Raw genomic sequence first — 14,223 nt, 5'->3', positions numbered from 1 at the left:
TTATCATGGAAATCTATGTTGAGAGTGAACAATTGCTTTTAAGAAGGCTTTTTTCATAATTATCGATTTTTATATGTGTTGCATTGCACAAATTCATATGAAAGTTACTAGTAATTAGTTAAGTTTTCCTGTGAGTTGAGCATTTAGTTTATTCTTAAGGAGATGCCAGTAAAACCAACAAAATATCATAGCAAATCTGATATATTTGTATGTTTTGGTGGCTATTTCGTATAAATTTGTACAATCTAAATCTTTGTTTCACGTACTTTCACGTACCAACACTGGGTTTATAAGTTATAAGAGGTTGTGCTGTACGTGTTTAAATGGTGATGTTACACTGGGCATGCAATAAACATATTTTGTTTGTTAGCATGACTGAAAAGCTTTATTGGCCAATGAGAATGAAGGGCCACAATTTACAATACTATATAATATCCAATTTCCAATGTTATATTATAAACACCTTTATTGCCAATTTGTTAGTAATATATATTCATATTTTTCTAACATTTCAGTTTGCTGTCGCGATAGATGAAGCCACTTTTCTTGTAGGACTCTAGAAATTAGCATTATGATATCTTGTGATTGGTTGTCAAGTTAATTCCCAGCGCAGTGATCTAATGGCTTGTATGGAAGCATTGCAGGAATATTTGTGCTCTGACGCGTAGCATTCTCTCATAAAGCACTCGCTTGGCTGACATTTATACAGCGCGGCACAGAGATCCCTCTTCAGTGTGAAGTTTAAATGCCACTCACATTAGTTTCAGGCACCTGTGTCCTTTCACTGTTTTTTCACAGAGAACTTCTGCTCACGATGTACAGGACACGTCCATCTGGATGTTAATTACACGGACGTGTAAAACATACCGGAAAACAAACGCCATATACAGTACATGCACTGAATGTCATATCCCGAAAGCATCTGACCAATCACATCTCCGGATTTCAAAAACCTTAAGAGATCATGATTAGTGATAGTTTTTCATTTGATTTAGTCAGATATGAAGAATAAATAGCCTGAAAGTAAATGCCCAGCACATGCAGACAGTGTGTAATTTATTTGTTTTTTTGCGGCAGTCTTGTTATTGGTTTGTTTTTGTTGTGTCATGTTAATTATAGGGTGATATGTAGAGACTGTCATTTTGTCGTATCACTTTTTTAAATGTTTAGTAGAGGTGGTTTATATTCCATTAGATATTGTCAAAAGAATTTCACGCTAATGGAGTCGAGGACTTGACCTACAATCATTTTAAAGTAAACGGTCCAATTGAAATGAAGAAGCTGCCAAATCCTAAGCGCGTATTATTATTTAAATCATCACGTGTGTTGGTTTTTAAGGAAGTGTCTTAACCCAAGATTTACAATCTTTCCCAAAGCTTATCCGTTCCTTGTGTGGTCTGGGCGGCCCAGGTAAATAATATCTACAGATCTCTCCTTGACTGGCGAACAAGCATCATAAATTAGTACACCAAAGCCATCCGCGTTTATGCGTTTTTGCTGTGCTTTGTGAATTGTGGGCCGTGAATTTATTTGGACTTTAAAAGCGACACGCAGTTAGACCGCAAATTTAGCACTCTCTGCGCTCGCCCGGCTATCCGGGCGTCGCGTCCATCCAGTGTCCTCCATTCAAAAGCCATCTAATTTACAGGGTGGCCTATGAAATACCACCCCATGAATTACTTTCTGTATGGAGCGAGCGTTACCTTGACCATTGACCTGTATCTCTTGGAACTGTAACTTTTTTATAACCGCTCAACAATAATAGTGAGACGGCAGCCGCCCCGCACCAAACACTATTAATAATGCAGGAAAATACGACAGTGTGCCATTTTTTTAACACAATAAGAGTTATCAGTCAGTAAATGAATAAATGTGTTTTACTTGTTTGAATAAGTAATGAGAGTGTTTGCTGACATTTTGAGTAACACACTCTTGTGGAATCCAAAGGTAACCGGAGGAAGATTGAGCCGTCGTGGCGGTGTGAACAGAAAATCTCTTTGTAGAGCCCAGAGCTAACAATCGATTAGAAAGTAATTTATTCTTCGGTAAAGGGTAATGTAGGCAAGGTATTTTTTGGGGTGAATGTGTTTCACCGGGAAGATGGTGGCAACAAGAATAAATTACAGAACGTGTGAGAGTTTTAAATTAAAAGTCCTCAATCGCGACTTGTCGAGAATAGATGATTGCGATTGAATATGCAGTGAGTTTTTCAATGACATCAGAACAAAACCTGATGATTCGTCTTCTACAGAATCAAACGAATATCGAACCGTCACTTCAAAAATGTTAAAATCCACATGATTTTTAAAATGGACCCTATTTGTGACCCGCCTGTGAAAACCCAGCTAAAGTAATGTTTGCCGATTTGCTGTTTTATGATTATGTAAAGAACATTCTGTGAAAATATAACCTCGATATCTTTAATATTGACTGAGAAATATTAAGATATGAGAGTGATGAAAAAGAAAGACCATGCTAAAGATAGAAATAATCTTTGATGCTTGTTTAGCATGGATTTTATAGGAAGGGTCACATTTACTTTGTTAGTTCACATTACTAATATTGTAATTAACCGTAAAAAAAACGTTTCAATCCACTAAATAATTATCTTTGTAATCCGATCAATTGCATCAATCTTTTTTTGTCACGATTCTACGTCATAATGCTGAAGTCGGTCACAACTGCTGATTTAATGCAGACTTTAAAAATAAATACTTATGAATGTTTGCTCAGATTCTGCACTATTTACAGGTGACAAATTGATCAATTTATTTTCCCTCCATCTATTGAGCATTGGAAATATTGATTATTTATTTTCATTTTTTGGTAAATTTTTCTCAAACTTAGAAAAAGTAGCTTACTTGACAAATATACCGTACGTGTCCTAAAGTGTGACAGCAACATTTTGTGAAAAAAATGTATATCAATCTCTCTTATGCTAGTTTAAATTATAAATATTAGCAATATAAAATATGTATAAAAGTTTCGCTGTGGTATATTTGTCAACTACCCATTTAAACTCCCAGATTTACAATGTGGCTGAGCGTCACAAATGCAAAAATGAATGCGAAATTGGCAGCATCACTGTTGCAGGTTGATGTCACATCCACTTGTTATTGTGAAAAAAGCTCAACAGAGCGTTATCTGATAATCCTGTATTCATCTTTGCATGCATTATTCAGCTGCAACCGCGGCCTCTTATGCTCATAAGACTGTGTGACATGCAAATATGTTTATGTTTACAGCAATCACACAAAACTAAGATCAGAGAACATTAGGAAATATAAATCTGCAGTTATTAGAATGTGCATGTTCACAAAGGTTGATCAAAGAGTTTATTTGTTTGTATCTCCGTTTGGCCGGCTTATAAAGCAGTGTTTAGTCAAGTGGCGGTATGATGGAGCTTTTGTGAGGAGTGCTGAAGTTTACAGAAGGAAGTAGCGCTCTGTAGTAAAGCTCGTCTTCTGGGGCCGCGCGGTTCTAAATTCGCATCACGTTTCTCTCTTAAAGCTCTATTCAGCATTGCTGTTGTTGTGGAATAGGGCGTTACCATGGGAAATAGCCAAAATAGCCATCTGAAAAAAAGAGACAATTGTTATGTATTGCACAGAGCCGGACGGCTCAGCAGGGACGTTCAGATCACACTCCTGTGAAACTCAATCCTCCTTTCATTCCGAGAGACTCAGCGTTCATGTGTGCACGCATGTGAGGTGGACCACGAAAGGACTCGTTGTTTACCAGATGGTAACAGAAAATGGTGACGGGAAGTTTTCCTGTCAAGAACCATTCCTGTATAGTGTTGCTGAGTTGATGCCATCCTTAATTTTGATTTTTGTAAGCACTTGTTCACTAGCTAATAGTTTGTAAAGTATTCAACTTTCAACTTTGTTCTTTTTGAAAGCTGAACTACGCTGGCCTCCGTCGGTGCTTGCATCAGATGCTTTGAATAAGAAAAACATGACCACAATCCTTAAAGTTATTTTTAAACCACAGTTGTCGGCTTGATTTAATAAGAGCAAAAGCCATGAGAGAGAAGTTCTGTAAAACCAAAACCAAAATATCTGCCGAGCGACATGGATGGTGCGCCCATCATGACTTGAGCTTTCAATTAAGGGAAATGTTGAAATAGAACAGAACTGCGTGTTCCTGACAATCTAGGAAAGTCTAATAACTTGTGCTCTCAAGCTCCCACTTAAAGCTTTAAAAGATCTGTACACACGCACAGGTCGCCATTTATAGTTGCATTTTTCTTTATCGTGTTTTCCTCATTTGGTGCGTCAAGCATGTGGGTATGAAGCGAGAAGCGAGTAGCGTTTCTAGTCACTTCAATGCCCTGCAGAGATGCTTTTTGGTGACGTACATTTTTCACTTGATGCTGGAGAATGATGTGGTTCTGTATCTCTCATATTGTCAGTTCTTTTTATATAATAAACACAGTCTTTCCCAAATGTCGGCTTCCACGGAGGTTGTCGTGAGGTCTCAGCCTGCACGTTCCACCTGTGAGACAAATAAGCGATTTAGTTTCCCATCACCGGTCTGGAGGTGTCCAGCGCATGCCGATCAGATAGAGAGAGATTATCCGGACATCACAAGACTCAACATGAGCTCGTGGTTTTCATGGATTTCTCATGCATTTACATTGATCTATTTTCTGGCGCTCATCTCTGATTATAACCCCGATCGTTTCGCATTTCATTCCGATTGGATGAGACACATCCAAACATCCTGTATAAAAGCTACAAACCATTAAAGCGCTAAAGTTGCTTGGTAACCGTTAACATCCTTAGCAACACCCTTTCTACTGTAGTGATATCTCTGTAACGCACAACCTCTTGAGGCTTACAGCTTTGTATTCCGCATGTTTCATTTATATAACACGTAATGAATGTATTGAACGCACTTCCACATCTTGCCAATGCTCATTTGCATTTAATGATTACATCTTACTTTTGCGATTTTTCTTATTATAAACCCACACAAAACTATACTGAAACAAATGAAACATAAATATGAAATGGATGCTCTCAGTGCTAAATATGGCATGTGTCCACACGACAAAATCATAAATAATTATTATATTACGTTTGTAGCTTATAGAAGTTGTTAAATACAAACCTTCACTGTTTTATTGAAATATTTCTAAGTAAGTCCTATAATAAGTCCTTTATACCTGTACAGATATCTGATATCTCTATTTAATAGTCCAGTGATTTCAGTGAAAGCGGCCATCATCACTGTCACCCTGCGCTGATCATGTGACCGTGACATCACACGCATCTTTGTTTCCCAGCTGCTAAGATAGTTGCCCAGTGTTTGTTTTCATTCAGTGTTCTTGTTATATTTCACCCAAAGAATCAGAAGAACGTAAATATATAAAGCCTGATTAACTTTTAACTTCAGCAAATGATTTATAGCGTAAATATGTAGTTTCGGGAGGACAGAATTTCTTTATGCAAAATATCATTTCTTACGCTTGTATTTTTCAGAGGGCGATATGACCTGGATATATGCAGTGTTTCCAGTGTTTGACTTTATGGTATTTACTCCCGTTGGTTTCGCCCTATAAATTGCATTATTTAAAGTATTGCGTTTTTCATTTGAAAGGCTGAGAAGCTTTTAACCTTTCTGATACCGTTTTTCCATACAGCGGGCTGGTAAACTTTTTTTAGCCACTGGATTCTATTTGTCTAAACCTTTTTGAAGAACTGAATAATTTAAATGGAAAGTGGCCTTCCTGTGACCAGAACAATCCTCTAGATCTGTATTTTCATATTTAGCTTTATGTTCAGTGTGAGCCATCAGCTAACTCAGATTGCCAAACAAAAGTTAGTTAAAGCCTTCAAGAGGGAAATGAATTTACCCGAATGAATTGCTTTTTTCAATGTGATAATCTCTTGTTTGGGTTTGTGTAATCGGTTTAAATGTACTGCATGTGCTGTTGCTTGGCATTCTTGTATTGACTGCATCAATTCACTCCTGTGAACACACTTACAAGCTGTATATGATAAGCACTCCCATTCTTTTGAAGGAATCCCATTCTTTGCTCACCGAGTTTGGACACGTTCCAGAGTGACACCAGTGTACTGAATGGAGGACTTGTGATGCTTTTCCTCACCTGCGTGAAGATTCTCCAGAACATCTACTTTTATGTTCTGCATACAAGCATGTCGTATGGTGTTTGGTTGACATAAGGGTGAGTAAATAATGCCAAGATTTAAAGTCACCATGTGTCTGATCCAATGTGAGTAAGTGTGTTCAGGATGTCTGGTGAGATGTGTAAAGCATTTCACTCTCACACAGATGTCTTGTGTCTGGCAGCAACTCGACAACAAATATACTTGTATGATCAGACCACTTCTGATAATTTCCTGTATTGCCTCAGACAAGTACATCGCTATTAGATAACAGGTGAATCTATCTTTTCCTACAAATTTTTAAATAAAGACGAATTGGGTAATTTTCTAAGTGGTTTGGAAGCAAATAAATAAATCTAAATGTTGGTAGCCGTACGCGTATGACTGGATTATACAGACTGGGGTTGTATTTTTTAAATTGTATAACATTGTTTTAAGAACAATGTGTGTGTGTGCGTGTGTAGATGTGTGTGTGGTGATGCTTTCGGCAGCAGGATGGCGTTAAAGAGCCACTGAGAGCAGAACACGCACACATCGGATGGTGCGCAACCGGAGTCAGTCTCTCCGCGCTCCGCATCCCGTTCGCGCATCATGGATTTGCTGTGCTCAGACACAATCGAAATGCTTTTACAACTCTATCTCATTTTGTTCTCCATCACGGTCTCGAAGTGTAAAGGTAAGTGTTTAATGATCAAAATTATATTTTATGTGATGATAAAGGTACTCGGTTACCTCCGAACGGCAGTAGTTGGGAACTTTGCTTTTTCGATCTGAGAACACTTTGAGTCTCTTGTTGTATGATTTCAATTGAAAATGCACATTACATTGTAGAATATTGAATGATCAGGCTTCTTGTGCATGTGGCTGTTTGAACATTCGTTTAGGTCTGATCCCACACAGCAACCACTAATACGTGCCACCTGAATGCATGCAGTGAGGTTTGTGCAATGTGATTTATTCAAATTTGGAGAGGTTTTACGCATCACGGGTTTGCTTTTAGTTTGTGTGTTTGTGCAGTGTACAAGTAGAACGTTTGATTTGAAAGGTTTTACAGCATCGTGAGATGATTATTGATTGTATAAACACTTAAGTTCTCTTTGTTTGAATGAAATGATGGTGCTGGTGTCGGATGCGCCGCAGTCGTTCGGCTCTCAGAGTGTCGACTTTCTCTCCTGTGGTTTAAAGGACAATTCTGCGGATTCATGATGCTTCATTTCTATGAACTTTACTAATGCTGTTTCATGCGCGTTCATATCGGACGCTTTATTACTGACACGGACGTCCGATGCGTGGCAGTGTAACGCATCTTCGTGCGCATCATTATACTGTGATATACGCGGGGGGCGTCGCGTCAAAAGACGCTGTTATTAACTGCGCTGTAGGGTGAATCTCATCTTCTAGGCATGTCTCAACAAATCCAAAGAAAGATACAAAATGAGTCTGCCTGACAATGAAGCTTAGGACCGTTGACAGTTTTTGCACTCATAATTCTTATTATTATATAGCTAACTAATTTTTAACTTCATTACTGTCTCGTAACTGTACTACAGCTCACTGCTGTATCACTGTATCTGTGATGCAATGAGGTTAAATGAGCAACATGCATATAAACATGTAAAGTGTACCATCATGCATAAATAGGCCTACTTCCAAATTTACATAATGCATATGACAGTGATGGTGATCCTCATAGACAGACATATTTTCTTTATGCAGAATTGACTTTTTGTGTGATTTTTGGGGGTGAATTGTGACCTGGACAGCACTGACAGCTCAACTGCAGAAGCCCAGCGCTTCACCTGATGGATGCATTGCTTCTATTTCTGTCGCACTGCACAGCTTTGCCAGTCACTATTTCACCGATTGATCTGAACGATTTGAATCGGTATTTAAAGCTTTATGTATGTAGATAACATCTTGGTGATAAAGTCCACTTTGTGATATCTCTGCGGTCTCTGTTGGCTATATAAAATCCACTAATATTGGCTCAAACCAGCCTCATGTTGTTGTTCATATGGTTTTGTATTGGCTAGTGTTCAACTGGCTGTAACTGTCAGTCGCCCAAATCTCCTCAAAAACCTAATTACCAGAACAGCATGGAAACCTACTTGTGCTCAGCCATAAAAGTAACTTTGCTATTGTAAAATAATATTGCACATATACACAGTGGAATTTCTGCTGATGGTTGTGCATGTGTGCTTATTGAGAAACGTGAGGGCGTGTGTGTGCTGTGGGTACTGAGGATGGATGTGTGTCGGTATTTGTAATGACATGCATGTGTTATAATTGAAGCAGATGGTGATGAACTTTAAAAGCCTCTGGCTCTCTGCATCGCCCAGCACTCAAGGATGCGATACCTCAATCTATCGATGGAGCTTGAGTGTACTGTATGCAGAAGAATCAATTTGAAATGATTGGGGTTAAAAAAGAATACTGTGTACCTTGATACACTGACGCTGTTTCATGATGAACCAAGTCCATGTCCAAGAAAAGAAAAATAGGACCGGACCACGTTTTAAGGATTTATGAGTGAATTTTTCGGATCCTCGTCAGTATGAATATCATTATTCTTCACTACAGTATACCAATACCAGAATCCGTAAGTGTATTTTTGGTATTGTGTCCCGGTCCCACAAACGAGGAGTTGTCAGGATGTTGCAGTGCAGTTGTCAGGGTGATGCTGTGTGGTTGTTAGGGTGTTGCCATGCAGTTGCTAAGGTGTTCTGAGTGGCTTTTAGTTAAACGCTCCTGCACGATTGCTCAGAATGTGTCCATAATGCTCTGTATGAGACCAGACCCGCACACAGAATCAGAATCAGTCCACTCTGTGTTTACATCCGTCGAGTCGACCCACTTTCCTTCATTTTCACATCCATGTGCCCTGAAGAGCCATAAACAGAAGTGAGCTTTCATTTGTCTCTTGTCCTCCGAGGTAGATTTAAGAGGACATTATCTCGATTTTGAAATGGACTCGGGGGCTTAGTTGTGCAGTTTCACACTTGCACTACACACATTTCGGGTTCCCGAGTTGCGGTATGGCTCTACTGAGATTAAAAATGTTTGTTGTTATAGGTTTTTCAGACGCTTGTTTTGGTTCATGATATCATACGAGTTTAAAAGTGAGACTATTATTTTGCAGAACAACAACATTAAACGGGTTCTTCAGAACATTACAATTGTGCAGAAATAGCACAAGATTATTTACGTAACATGTTTTTGAACTTCTATCTTGAGTGTTTTAACACACAAAAATTATGTTGTGTTTGTTTCCGTATTTGTAATACAAATCATATGATAGAAAATACACATACACAGTTTTTTTCCATCACATTGGTGGGAGTTTGGGAGGTTTGCTGCCTTCCGCCTGCCAATCACGTCTTAACACAGAAGCGTCTCCGTAAAAAGCACATCAGGAGGGGTTTGCCAATCTGATCTCAGGTCAGAAAGACTGACTTCCTCCACTACGTTATCTTGACTTTCAGGTGGTTTATCATCGCCGAAAGCTGGTCTGGAGGCAGCGAACTGTTCAATTTAATCATGAGCGTGTGGCTGTTTACGCTTGGCAGCGTCGTCTGCCCTGTGATAGAAGTAAGTTGCCGCTGGAGTGTCGGGGAAGCTCGGTCATAATTGTAAAGTATGCTGACGTGTGTTGCTAAAAACGTGTAACGGAATCAATTACATCGCTGAAAAGTGTGTGTGTGAGAGAGCGTGTGTGTGATGCCAAAAGAGGACTCCAGTTTGGCTGGATTTCAGATTTTCAGATGTTGGCGCCAGACTGTGAATGGGGTCGTGCTGTTGAATGATAACATGAGTGAAGTGAGCGAGTGTGTATTCTCTTGCAATCATTCATCATCCTTAAAGTGATAGTTCACCCAAAAATTCAAATTCTGTGGTCATTTATACACTCATGTGGTTTGAAATCTGTATGGGACTCTTTCTTCTGTGGAACACAAAAGAAGATATATTGAGAAACGTCTCTGTGTTCGTTCAATGAGAGTCAATGGGGGTCAGTGTTGTTTGGTGACCATCGTTCCTCAAAATATCTTCTTTTGTGTTCTCCAGACGAAAGAAAGCCATATAGGTTAAGAATGACATGACTGTTGCTTTGCTATCACTTGTTAACTTTAAAGAAACAATTGCAGTGTAACTTGCTAAAAATCGCAAATTACATGTTGGCCACCAAATTGCAACACCCATAGCTTTGAGTTTTAAACAGTCAAATCTCATTTTTATTATTTTTGTCAATTTTAATTTGTTTTCTTTTTCAATAAGTTTTTTTGTACTTTAATGTGATTTGTCATGATTTACTGTATTTATGAGGGCAATAGCAATGTAAAAATATGGTCTGATTCTCCCAAAATGATATCTGAGCCCCATTAAGATTTATCGTTTATCAATTCAGCTTCTTGTTTGTATAGACGAAACATAAACCGCCAGAATAAGATCAATTTCCTGAGAAGATTCTCAGTGTTTCCCTCCAAAGCACTTTGTCCATTATGATTCATGGGAGCACAGTTTCTTAAAGAGCCGGTACGTCGGAACAGGGCAAAGCCGAGAAAAAATCGCCCTCATACGTCTTCTTTACTGTCATTTATGAAAATATGTGTATAGAAAGTCGAGCCGTAAAAGGGATTCTTATGAAGTCAAGGTTACACAAAACTGCCAGTTGTGTTTGTCTGCGTGAGCTCTCGTGAATTTGCATTTATTAATACGCGGCGCAGTGCTTAAGCGCAAAATTGGCATAAAATGACGCGGCAGATGTCGGTAAATCGTGCGCGTGTACTCAAGGCCAGACGAGTCTCAAGGCTTTTAGCGCGTTCATCGAGCACCTGTCAGAGCTGATGGGTGATACAGTCGACAGAATTTATCATCCTGAGCCGTATTTCGTCTTCAGAAGATACTGCACTCGCACAAATATTTCTTAAGCTGTCTTTGGAGTACGTTTGAAGGAAAATGGCGTTCGTATTCCACGTGCTGCGTTTTGAAAAGCAAAATACTTAAAGGAACAGCGTACACGCGTTAAAAATAATTTTCTTGATTATATTGTTTCTAGCGCACGGATGATGTCTGTCAAACAGTTGTTGTTGTGATATAGTATTCTGAAGCACATGGGTTTAAAGGACATTTCATCTTTTATTCTTGTTGAAAAGCGTTTTACATTTGCCATTTTCATGTCAGATTTGACCACCTCCACTTCTCACATATGGAACGTCACAGATGTAACCTTGAAAGAGAATGTCTAATGTACAACAAAGAGAGCATAAAAAAACCAAGAGAAACTGCACAATGAGAGCGTCCCCGCACACTAAACTGCACTGCATTCTCTGCGCGTATTTCATTTTACTCTTCAGTGCTTTCCCCGTGGCGGGTTTGGAACGGAGAGCGACCTGATAGCAAACTAGGTCAATGGCGAGCTTGCACCCCTTTTCACTCATGAAGTGAGAAGCAAATCAGATATTTCTCACCCTTGATGTTTCAGTGAAAGAGTTTGATGGCAGACGGGTGAGAGAAGTGACTTATGACTGTTGGTGTAGTGGCTTGTAAAAGAGTGAGAAATAAAAATTGATTTGCCGTTGTTTGACATGCGCTAATAGAGCTATAAAATTAATATGGAGAACACGGTTCGATTGTGTTATGAGACTTTTATGAGAAATGTTTCGTGATGACATGGCATGTTTGCAAATCTAACACAGGCTGAGATGTGGTTGAGATTTCTTTTGAAAGAGACCAATGACGTGACTGGGCTTTTATGTTAAAAGGCTTGAGGTTGATCTTCTGTAGCTCAGAAGATTTTGATCGCCTCACATTTTCCTCCAAAATTGCAACAACGAGATTGTTGAAACCCATGAATACTATAGAGGTGTGAAATGAATGTAGATTGAAGAGGTCAATAATCTGGTCAATTTGATGAGAAATGTTTGAGTTCGTATTGAGATCTTCAATTGGACTTTTGATTGCAGACTTGACAGATATGAGCTCGATTGTGAGACTTAATGGGAGACATAATGGAGACATATGTGAGATTTTTGGGTCTTTTGCTCAGGCGAAATATCTTAAATCTCGTAGGAATACTTGAGATTTCGAAGAGATCTCATCTGTGATGTTTCTGTCTTTTGGGTGCAATGGGTAATTTTGAGCTTGGTCACTTGAGTGATGGGAAACTTCCTTTCTAGTGTTTTTTTGTTGTTGTTGTTGTTGATTGTATACGGTTTGAGGAGACGTAGAGCGTGAGGTTTGGCAGGGGCTCAACACCCACCCTTGTCACCCCTGTCCACTCCACTGCACTGCAAAAAATTACTTTCTTACTAAGTATTGTTGTTTTGTTTTCCAGTACAAAGATTCTTGAATCATGATGCATAGTCTTGATGAGCAAAATGACATCAGAAAATAAGTCTTGTTTCAAAAAGAAATGAAATTTCAGAAAATTCGTGCTTAAAACAAGCAAAAAAAAATCTGCCGATAGGGTAAGAAAAATAATCTTTAATTTAGTGACTAAGAAAAATGTAAACCTTAATTCAAGATTTTTCTTACCCCATTGGCAGATTTATTGCATGTTTTTAGCACAAATTCCCTGAAATTTCATATTTTTTAAAAACAAGACTCATCAAGAAAATGCATCTTGTTTTCCAGTACATTCTTAAAACAAGACAACAATACTAAGTAAGAAAGTCATTTTTGGCAGCATGCACGTGTCTGGATTGAAACCTAGAAGCTCGGTTTAATAAAATTTCAGTTGATCTGCTGGCTGTATGATGGTGTGCTCCTAACAAAACCCTATGATAGGACCTTGTGACATAGTTTGTAGGGGCATCTACACGGTTTTGCTTCCTCAAACTGTTCTTTCAAATAAAATGCTCTGCAGAGTCCCTCCCTGTAAATTATAAATACCACCTGCCTCCAACCTGAAATAGCAAGCAGATGATGGTTTGGCAGTTTGTATTAAACATACAGCTGTAGGAAACTATAAGAATTGATTCCATTTCACTTTACCGTCATCACATTTGAATCCATGCTGTACATCCCATGCTTGTTATTGACAGTCCTGCATTTCTGTCCGGGCTGCCTTTTCCCCAGTCTTCACAAGTTTAGTTTGATTTAATTTAACAGAATACGCAACGCATCCTGATGTGCAGGTGATTCTTCATGTTGACAGTGACGATGAGAGTCGTGTATCACTGCCGTCCATGACAGATGTGAATTAGCAGCTTAAACAAGCCATTACAACATGCATGGAGCGTGTCAGAAAGGGTGTGTTGTATGTCATTTTCTGTCTGAGGGTGTCTGTCCATTACACAACTGGGCATTCATCACACGGGTTCTTCTGTCAAAGATGAACATTTATAATGAGTGTGTGTTATGCTCAGAAGTGCACTGTACTTACAGACCCCTGCAGGAATCAAACTGATTCATTTGAGGATGCTGATAAATCACAACATGCGCCTCTAGGGCACTACGACACCAATGTGAGAGGGATATTTATTTCACCTGCACTTCAGATGGGATTTTAACACAGACTTTACGAATAGTAAATCTTAATTCATGCATTTATTTTTGCTTCTCCATCCCCGAAACTTAAAATTGCAGGTGATTTGCGTACTTGTTTCTTACGCAGGTTGAAGTCAAATTATGTCAAACTGACATTTACCGTCTTATCAACTTTGGATTTTACAAAGACATTTTTATTCTGTAATTATTTTGACAAATCTCAGTGTGCAGGTGGTGCACAGAAGCAAAAACACTGATCGGAAAACCTCTCTCAATCTCTGCCTGTATCACATCCAAGAACGGTTCCCATCACGTTTTTTGGGGGCTTTTGGTGAATGAATACATTAGCTTTAAGGATATCTATAAACTTGTACACTCAAAAACATTGACAGCATTTTTATTTACAAGTTAAAACAAATCGATGATTTTTATGACATCATTCTGCACTTCGGCTTCTCATCAGATTCCAGGCTGTGCGGTAAACCAAACACTATTGGCTGTTTGGAAAGTGGGAGGGGCCACTCAATATGTCCCGCCCTGTCAACGCTTCCAACAAGTGCATTTCAGCGCACTTCCGTGAATCTCAAAATACTTTTCTTTGGTG

The sequence above is a fragment of the Barbatula barbatula genome (genome assembly GCF_947034865.1).
Source record: "Barbatula barbatula genome assembly, chromosome: 24".
In the NCBI taxonomy this organism is placed as follows: Eukaryota; Metazoa; Chordata; class Actinopteri; order Cypriniformes; family Nemacheilidae; genus Barbatula; species Barbatula barbatula.
This window is presented reverse-complemented; position numbering follows the sequence as displayed.